The following is a 10,535-nucleotide window of genomic DNA, read 5'->3' on the forward strand; positions in this document are numbered from 1 at the left end:
TTGTAATTTCCTACAACAGAAACGAAACCATTCTCCAACAACTTTTGACATAGTTGACATAAAACATTAGTAGTAGGAACTTAGAGAGGTGTGAGCTCTCTGAGTTCCATGCTAGTCCTTTGCATCCATGAAATAAAAGTAATATAAGATTGTTCAAATCAACAATGGAGGAAGGAATTTCTCTTATAGGAGTGTTACTCGCATTAAGACACTCCAAAGCCTCATGTGTTTGGAAGGGAGACAAAAAATTTACAATCCCGTAAAAGCAAGTTATTAAGACCTGTCACATAACCAATAGTTGGAGGTAGTTCATTTATGGATATCTCATCCAAAAATTTTCAAGATTTGGAATTCCAGTTAAATCTGGAGTTTGATGTAGATATTTGGAATTTCTCAAATTGATGGCCTTCAAATGTTCCGGAAACTGAAAATGCATAAATAAATACATTATGTACGTTTGCATGTGTTGACATCTCTCATTTACTAGAGATATGACTAAAGTAGTCCTTATATAAGGCTCCAGTAATTCTTACCTCTTGGGTGAGCTTTTAGGATTGAGTTAGATCTTAAACCCAAATTTTAATATGGTATTAGAGTTTATTACAGATTTATAGCGTGAAGGGTTTAAAACTCAAGTTCTATCTATACATATATGTATATATACACACAAAGATGTGCATGTGATCTCTCCAAATGTGCTTTATTTTGCTATGACACATATCAAGGTCAACAAGTTCATCCAATTGGTCTCCAACTGGCAATGACTCGAGAGGATATTCCTTCCATACAAGAACTTTTGACCCACTGGGAAGACATTTGAGACCAAGTGGAAGTTGCAATTTAGTTAATATCACAAGCAATCCAAAATTACTCATCTTTGCAAAAACTTCAAGGTTTGCTTCAAATGGTTCACACAGATTTAGAACTAGAGCTTGAATGGATTTAGTTCCCTTTAAAAATATGAAAATGAAAACATAAGAAATAACGAGAGTATAAATTCAATATAAATTCATTAAAAAAGTTACCTTATTATTTCTCAATACTTGATCAATATCCTTGAGAGACCACAACCTACTCCGCTTGCCATCATCATTAAGAGATTCATGGAGAACAATATTTCTACCCATTTCATGAAGTAAATCATGCCTCCCCAAATGTCACCCATCATAAGTTATTAATGATTTTTCAACAAGAATGCCAATACCAATCAATGGATTAAGACCACAATTTTTCAATATTTGTGTTACATGATCCTTGGGGCTCTCCTTGAAAAAACATGCAATATCTAAAAATATCGTATTTTCCATATCACGCAATCCATCATAGCTTATTCTCAGTGTCTTGCAAATATCATTTTGTAGATCCTGCTGCAACATTTTCAAAGTGTCTTCCCATAAGGGAATACCTTCAGCACATTGAACCACCCGTTTTGATAAATCTACAAAAGCTTCTTCAGTTTTTCCTCTTCTAAAAGCTTTTTGACTAAAAAGTTTAAGGGATTCACTAGGATAATTTCCTCTAACTATGTCCTTAAAAGTGAACACACGTTGTTTATCCTTGAATCAGTTCCAATCATTTCATCATCATAATGTGGCAATTTAGGTTGTAACCTTTTTCATACTTCTGCAACAATTTCTTCAATGAGTTATGTTTCACGCCTATAATGAATAAATGTGAAATAAGTTAACTAATATTTAACATGAATAATCAAGGAACAAAATTATCATGATTCATAAGCAATGACCTATCTTGATTATGGTTTCATTCTATACCTTTATTATATAACATATCAACTTGCATAAATACATGTAAGAAAATTTAATAGAGAAAACAAAGTATGATATTTCTATAAACCTTTATCGACTTGTTTACATAATAACTTATTATTTCAATAAAAATAATTTGTCTGACCGACCAACTTTATTGTGTTACAAAAATATCTTATGAAAAATGTTTATGCCATAAATATTATGATTTTTTATTTAAATTATTAATAAAAAAAATATGAATTAAAATAATTAATTATATAAAAAATTATATAATCAATTAGATAAAATTAGATAAACAACCAACATAATTAGTTAACTAAATAAAAAACCTAACAATAAGGTAATGTGATGATCCAAAGATGAACTACCGACCCTCGGAGCTCCGGCCAGAAAGCTCTGCAACCTCCGTCAAGGGTTCCACTTCCGAACTTTTTCACTATCATCTCCAAACCTTTCTCCATGCTTAACAAAAGCATGTGCGAAAGATCCTCGCTGGTGCCTCACATCGTAGAAGTCGGGGAAAACATGGTGACCGAATTGGGACCGAGATCGGAGGATGACGAGTAGCTCATCCAAGCACCACCGCGAAGAAGCGCAGCCGGGAGAGAGATATTGCTCGATTGCACTGAGGAGCTATGGCGCAGTAAGTTCTCCTCTCTGAAGTTCTGTGTCATTTAGATAGGAAGAATCAAAATTCATAACACTTTCTTCTCTGTTCTGCTATGATCCTTTCCAAATGTTATCTGCTATATATGTTTGTTGCTTGACAATTATGGAAGTAGTTGAAAATATCAACACTTACAAAGAAAATTAATGTTAGGCCCAGGCCCAGCCCACGTCACAGTACTAGTCCCACATCGTTAACACATGACAAAACTCAAGTATTTATATAACCATGGAAAGGAGTAGAAGTCACGACCTTACTTGAACAGGATCTGTTCTATAGGATCGTACTACTGTGTCCTTATATTCTAAGGAGACAGGAACCTAAATCTGGTCGATGAATCATGACCGTACGATCAGAGCGTGATTAACGGTTCTGTGATGGGAGCTTTGGCTGACCATTGCAGTTGACTGTAGAGGATCGTTCTCAGCTTCACTTGTGATCTGGGATGGTCGCACGGTTGTCTGACAGATTTCAATCTTTTTTTGCGCTGTCGTTTTTATTCCGTTCGTTTTCCGGTGAAGAAACGTAACCCTAAACCCTCTCTCTGGACCGCTTCTTTCAACTGGGTCGCTTCCGTGTCCAGAACGTCGTCGTCACCATCATGTAGGTTGGTATTTTCACTTTTGGTTGTTCAAACCTTAATTGCACGGCTTGTTTAAATTTCAACTCTGATAATCAAATTACGTTTACAGTATGCTTGATTGTCATTAAAGTGTTTTGGATTCAGTTATGCATTTGGTTTTTTAAAATTATAAACCCTAATTGATTTTGTTTCAATTTATTAAATAACAATTTCAAATTTTAATTAATAATAATAATCTTTTTTAGATTATCAAATGATTATTTGATGTTAGAAGAACATTTTGCATTCTATATACATCTGTACAATAGCTCCATATAATCGCTTTGATGAAAAATGATAGGTAGTCTCAAGGTTATATAACATTATAACAATACTGTGTCCTTCTGCATTTTGAACTGAGTGTGTAATTCAATAAATTTTCAGAATATACAACACATAAATGAATTTTCATCACAAAGTGTAGCTTCTATAATTGGTAGAAGCAAGATTTTCATCTCTGCCTTCCAACGTCGCCTTTCAAATGCCTCTTCTCCAACTCGTGTATCTCTCTCCAATCCTTTCCCTATAATAATGCATCTTTTTTCCATTTTACTTTTCATCCATGTCCCAAATTGATAATGTATTACATTAATTTTCCAGCAATGGTCTTTTTGTGAAGCTTGACAACATGGTAAAATTGATAGAAAAGTGCAGCTTCCAGGTTCCTATGAAGTTTGTAAAGTGAGTCTTTTACCTTTTTATGTGCTTCTATGTTTTTCTTTAAACAGCATGATATGCTCTTTTTTTATATTTTTTTATTTGAATTTAATTGTTGGGTTTAGTTTAATTGATGTTAATAAGAATCCAGATGAGTTTATGGAGATATTTTGAACAACTGCATTGCAAAGAATAAGATCTCCAAAGCAAATTTTGATGCTTTAAAGGTTGTTTCAGTTTCTTGATTTTTATTAGGTAGGTGTATGATTTTTGTTTTCATTCTGTGGTCTTCACATAATTTTAGGAATTTGCTTTTTGTCCAACTTAGCATTTTCTGTTTGGGGAAGAATTTGCGTGAGCATGTTTTGGAGGAGTAGGATCAGAATTTCCCTGATGAGGTCGAAACTTTCGGAGAGAGCCGGTCTGGTTTCGCTATTGTAAGTGTTACTTATTTGGTCCATTTCTTTAAAAAAAAAATGTAACCAGTCAAACAATAAATGAAGGAACTATTTTTGTTCCCATAGTTTGTGTTTTGTAGTTTTTCATCAACACAAATCTTGGCTTTATTGCATTTAAAGTTGAGAATTGAATGACTTGTTTTGATGTTAAAGTTGAGCATTGAATGACTTGATATATTTCTGATGCATTTGATTATTCTATAATTGGTAGCATGGAACTATCAATATTTCTCTCTTTTTGTTGCTTTATTTTTTCGTATGTCTGTATAGTGATTACTGAAGTTCAACACTATTGTTATTCATGTAGGTCTCGTATATATAGAATGCCTTTATTATAAGTATCCTTTTATGTTTATTTGTATATTTTAACGAGCATGAAGTGCTAGAGAAGAGTGGAGATTTTCTAAGTTGGTAAACTTTGTCCTCCGATTGATGAATTTGCAATGGTATTCCTTTGATGAGTTTAGTTGAAATTGAAGAATTTAAAATAGTCTCACATTATTTGAAATTATAAAGGAAGAGGGAGTTCAAGACTATATATATAACTTTTGTTTTTCATTATAAGTCACACAAGTTAGAAGCTAATATATTGTATATGATTCTTTTTTTTCTCTCTCTTATACTTTTATGTTACAGTTTCAGTGTGAGAGAAGCTAATATATTGTAACAATTTTTACGGTTATTTTAAATTTCTGTTTATTTTTGCAACACGTTTTCCTTACTCTGCCTACAATAGTTTGCTTCCTATATCAGTGTTGTTGATAGATGGTTTCTAAGCCTCTTACTCTTTGCACTTGCAGATTGATCATTTTATGGTATATGCGAATTAATTTGAATGTATCAATGGGAAATTTATGATCTGAAATTGAGGTTCCACTTCTTACTCCAAGCCTCCATTGTCTGTATACAATGTTGCCTTCTCAAACCGGAACATGTAAATATGCCTGAAAATTTATAGAGGCTCCAATTTAAGGAGGATAAGTGAATGATATAAAGTGACAACAATTAAATTCCATAACTGTGCTTGAGGGAAAATGTCATTCTACGAGGTTGTTCCAATAGCTTTATCAAGCTTTTGTTCAACAGTTTAAAGCCTAGACTTATGATCTCACACATGCTATGTGAAATTATATAACAAGTATCTTTGAAGTTTTTGGAAGTTTTGGGAGTTTTTGGAGCACTTGTTAAGAAATTAAAAAATTAAAAGTGAAAATATAATTTTGAAAGTGGTGCATTTTTTTGAAAATTAACAAATTCATATGTTCTTTCATCTTTTAATTATTTTGTAAATTAATTATGTTTTTTATTTTTGTAAAATTAAATTTTTTTTATGCTTAGTCCTCTATTAAGTTTTAATAGGTGTTTTAGTCCCTTGTAATATAGTACTATGACTAAGACACATGGTATGAACTTTTAATGGAAGTATAACTAAGACATGTCACATGAATTTTTAAATGAAGTGATATATATGTGGCAATTCACTCCGCTTTAATAATGTATTAAATTAGTTAGTTAGTAAATAAATTATTTTAAAATTTAATTAAATAAAAAAATGAGTGGATTTTAACCCATGACCAAACCCATGATTCTAATAAATCTTAAATGAGAATCCAACGTCTTTTCATTTTAACGGAAGTGGGTCAGTTGCCACGTAGGTGCCATGTCATTTAAAATGTTCATGTGGCATATTTGAGTCAACTTTTCATTTTTCCACTCAGCAACATCTAGACTACAAAGACTAATTTTAGAAAAATGATAAAAGGGACTAAAATATCTATTAATGTTAAGTAGAGACTAAACATAAAAAAATTTAATTTTGTAAAGATGAAAAATATATTTATTGTAAGGTAAGTCACCTCGTGAACCTCGCCAACGTTTATTTTGACTTTGTGTTTTTAGCATTTTTTTTTTGTTAAGAAAGAAAATTCTAAGAAAAAATTAATGTAAAAGTAATGCTCATAAATAGACTTTAACGTTCGATTTATTATATCATAAATTACGGGACTATGCTTACTTCATAGTAAATGCATTGTACCAAAAAATAGTAAATGTAGAGTTTGAAAAATGTATATGATAGTCAAACATAGATTGAGCAAACAAATATGAGGTTTTGTTTTGCTTATAAATGAGATTGAATGATAGTATAGTCACAATTTGGTAAAGAAAAGAAGAAATTGACACTCAAAATTAAAAGAGGTTTCTCAAATGGCGAATGAGGATAATAACAAGTTAATGATGCCGAATAATGGTAATTTGCCAGAAATTGTTATAAGGAAAATTCTATTGTATCTTCCTATAAAATCTTTGTTCAGGTTCAAAAGTGTCTCTAAACAATGGAATTATTTAATTTCGGATCCTTTTTTTTCACGCTGCTATAGTTGTCGCTGTGATCACCCTCACAAAGCATCCTTATGGGCCATGAACTACAATAATACTAGCTGAGAATCACATCAAATTACATATTCTTCTATGTGGCTCTCAATGTCATGTCCTACAACAGACTAAATTATTTGTTTATTTGTAATTGTTCTTGTTTAGTATAGTCTTTATTATCTATTATCTGTAGTGGCTTTCCTCATGATATTTTAATAAAAATGTATTTTTCTATCTAAATTCAAATATTTAATTATTAAGAATAATTTTATTATCTATTATTTGTAGTGGTTTTCCTCATGATATTTTACTAAAAATGTATCTTTCTATCTAAATTCAAATGTCTAATTATTAAGAATAATGTCAAGTATATTTGTTAGTGCAATGAATTTGTGTCTAGTATTTGTCCCAATTATATCGGTCATAAACTTCATTCACATTACAATTGATGAGTTGGTGGTCTAGTTTTTTCAATATGCAGTTAAAGTCTCCAAAAAAGTAATGATGATTTTAAATTGATTTATATATCTTTTGTGACGATTTTAAATCACCACTAAATGTTGCAAGGATCTTGAATTTCATAGAACTTTTTAATATCACAACATAGATAAATCTTTTTTTGTGAATATCATTGAGTGACATTACAAGTGTTCTATATCAATGGATGGCAAAAAAGATAAAAACCTATCACACCAATTCGCATAACTCGGGTACCTCAATCGACCAATCAGTCCCATCCAAACTATTGGGTCTGAATGCAGATTAATACATTTCACCCCACTAATCTTCATTTAATTTTTTGTTCTTTCAGAAAAATGTATTTTGTTGCTTTTATATTTTTTGGTTGGAAAACCCAGCAACATATCATTTTAGGCATAAAATTGGTGTAGGTTTTGTGAGTCATCATGTCAAATTATCATTTTATAACTCAGTTTTAATTGTTTCTTATTTTTGATATAGCAACCTTCGTATAAACAATTTTATTTCACTTGTGAAATTATTATATAAAATGAATATCTAAATATTACATTTTCAAAAAGACTAGAATAGTTAATTCATTGTAAAAATAATTTTATTATTATTATTATTATTATTAGTATTATTATTATTATAAAACAAGGTAATTCTAATTAAGGAAATTTTAAAGTGGCACTCTCATATTCCTTCTAATTTCTGCCCATTTCCACTTTTCATTTTTTCAATTTCAATTCAAATAAATAATAATAATAATAATAATAATAATAATAATAATAATAATAATAATAATAATTAAAATATATTATCTTTTTTTTTGCAAACTTTTATATAGTAATTTATACACATATTGAGTATTACGTTAGTCAATATTAAATAATATAAAAATATATAACAGATGTATTATGTTTTCTTATTCATCAAATATATTATAGTTGATATATATATATAATAATAGACATTGAATATTAAATTCATTTTCTTTTTGTTTCAATATAACAAAATATATATATATATATATATATATATATATATTTTTAGATATAATATTTTTTTGACAAATTAACCCCTCGTAGTATTAACATTTGTTCCGTTAAATAAAGCAATGTTCTTATATTTTATTGTATATATTGTTAAATGAAGAGGTGCAAAGAGATAACAACGAAAAGTATATTGTATTCTAAAATAAATAAAAAATATTATCAAATATGAATTGGGACAAAAATAAAACCTCTATATACACTGTATCGAGGGTAGGCCATGAGAGTGTGTCACGTGTTTGAGAGGAAAAAAATATATCATCATATTGAAATAATTTTAATGAACAAAATACTTTATGATTTTATCGACTTTTTTGTTGTAAGTTATTTGTTAGAAGGCTTAAAATAAAATAAATTATTTAGAGACTTTCTGTAGTGGTTGTGATTTTTTTATTTTATTTTAAAGTCAATTTTAAAATTAAAATTTATTTGAATAAAAGGAGGATGTTTTTGGTTTTATACTTAATTTTGAAAGAATTTTTCTCTAAAATTCAAAAAATAAAATAAAATAGATTTTTTTTTAAATTAACGTGTCATCTCAAGTAAACATAAATATCACTTACCATCATAATCAATCACTACTTCTGACTACTGCTACTACCTCCAACCACCACCACTATCAGCTTCTCATTTTTCCGACCATTGCCACCACCTCCTACCCACCATCTTTCACGACATATATCCTCATAGTCTTCACCACTCTATCCAGTGTTGATCACCTTCTAACTAACATCTTAAACTCTTGATTACATCTTTTTATATATGCAATCACTTTCGATAACTTGTCAATTTTATGATAATTAACTTCGCAACTACAATTTTTAACCACTATTATTAATATTACTAAAATTAAATAAATATAACTTTGATATTTAAATTGTTTTAAAATAATTAACTTTTTAATATAATTTTATATTTAATTTTTATTTTTAATTATTTTATTTGATATTTTTTATATTTGCTCAATTCATAATAAAACCAAAAGAAAGAAAGTAATTTAATTCAAATAAAATAAAAGTTAGAACTCAACTCATAATTAAAATTTATAAGAGAAATTGAAAATTGAAAAACTCAAAATTAGTTTTATTTTTTTAAAAACACTAATCGTGTGATAATTTAAAACAAAGAACAATCAATTGAGTTTTCTTGCAGTATTTATTAAAAAAATTACTTGAGCATTATTAACTATCTATAAATGTATTTAATGGCAAATCGTATTTATGAAATATATTAACACATTAGGACAACATTAATAATATCAATAACTTAAGAAAAAAATTCATGAATACGGTTGACGGAGGTATTATTGAATTTTGACTAACATTTATACATCTAAAAAGTAATAAAGTCAATAGTTGTTTTTTTAGTGTAGTCAATTTTATTTTCTAAAATATTATTTACTATTTTATTGTCCCACACTAAACACTTACCACATACTAGTTTCTTTTTATTTTATTTCTTTACAATTTATAGCAGTGAAGAATAATTGTAACCGCATAAGAAAGTCGATTATATTAACATATATATGTTCAATTTTTATAATAATATTTAGTCAACTTCATCCAAAAAAAATAAATAAAAATTATTTGTTTATGATTATTAATGTACGTTGAAAATCGAACATAATACATTATGTGTAAAAGTATTTTAAATACACTGACATTAATTATGAAAAAAATATTTTAATTAATGTTGCTTTGAACATATTACATGATCTTATTTATTTATTAAATTTTATTGCATCAATCCTTATACAGTTGTTCTGTTTTTTTTTTTTTTAATAAAAAAGTTAAACTTAATTAAAATATGTATAAAAATATTCCTTTAGACTCTCATCATAAGTACATGTCATGATGAGTGTCGATATAAAGTAGTACGTTAATTTAGTTTATGAATTGTAATTCTCTCTTTTATTTAATCTTTAAAATATATAAAAACAATAAATAATTCTTAAAGAATATAAAAATGTATGAGTTGTAAAAATTTGGATTTAAACTCTAGATCACTAATAATTAAATTGAAAGAGAGCCAATGACCAAAAATAAAAGAGAAAGATGGAATTTCAAATTTTCAGTTTGATGTTACAATAGCCATATACCAATAATACTTCACCTTCTAAACTAAACATATCTAATTCACAAAAGATGAAACCTACATGTCACAATATTTAAATCCCATTAAAACCAACCATAAAAAAGTTCTTATACACATCAGTGATCGCATATCTGTGAACAATTTATCAAACATTGTTTCACAAAAAACAAAAACACACCAGAAAGCAAGAAGAAAGAACCAGACTCACACCACGTGGATAATAATCACAGGCTCGAAACACACATACTATAAACTAAAACAAATGAATACCAACATTAATTAAAATGCCGTCTTAAAACATTAAATAACCCAAACTCTTTTATTGGACTTTATTCGAATTTTAATTATATATATATATATATATATATATATATATTCGAC

General features: G+C 28.4%; 2 long non-coding RNA genes and 1 other non-coding gene across 7 annotated transcripts; 2 read left to right on the forward strand and 1 right to left on the reverse strand.

The window, feature by feature from the left end:
• On the reverse strand, positions 1-2,282 carry LOC105851811 (uncharacterized). Its single transcript, XR_001143545.3, has 3 exons — positions 2,142-2,282; positions 1,026-1,658; positions 1-950 (listed from the first exon to the last, which is right to left on the reverse strand). It is a non-coding gene; the product is annotated as an uncharacterized lncRNA (long non-coding RNA).
• Positions 2,077-5,632, forward strand: LOC140919506 (uncharacterized). 5 transcript variants are annotated; one of them, XR_012162121.1, is made up of 5 exons: positions 2,077-2,412; positions 2,590-3,043; positions 3,443-3,559; positions 3,659-4,152; positions 4,974-5,632. It is a non-coding gene; the product is annotated as an uncharacterized lncRNA (long non-coding RNA). The 5 variants fall into 5 exon arrangements; XR_012162123.1 differs by lacking the exon at positions 2,077-2,412 and having other exon boundaries at positions 2,467-3,043; positions 3,659-3,739; positions 3,867-4,152; XR_012162122.1 differs by lacking the exon at positions 2,590-3,043.
• LOC113785978 (small nucleolar RNA U3) lies at positions 2,684-2,907 on the forward strand. Its single transcript, XR_003472160.1, has one exon. It is a non-coding gene; the product is annotated as a small nucleolar RNA U3 (small nucleolar RNA).
• Positions 5,633-10,535: the final 4,903 nt, after the last annotated feature.

The sequence above is a fragment of the Cicer arietinum genome, chromosome 3 (assembly GCF_000331145.2).
Source record: "Cicer arietinum cultivar CDC Frontier isolate Library 1 chromosome 3, Cicar.CDCFrontier_v2.0, whole genome shotgun sequence".
Taxonomy (NCBI): domain Eukaryota; kingdom Viridiplantae; phylum Streptophyta; class Magnoliopsida; order Fabales; family Fabaceae; genus Cicer; species Cicer arietinum.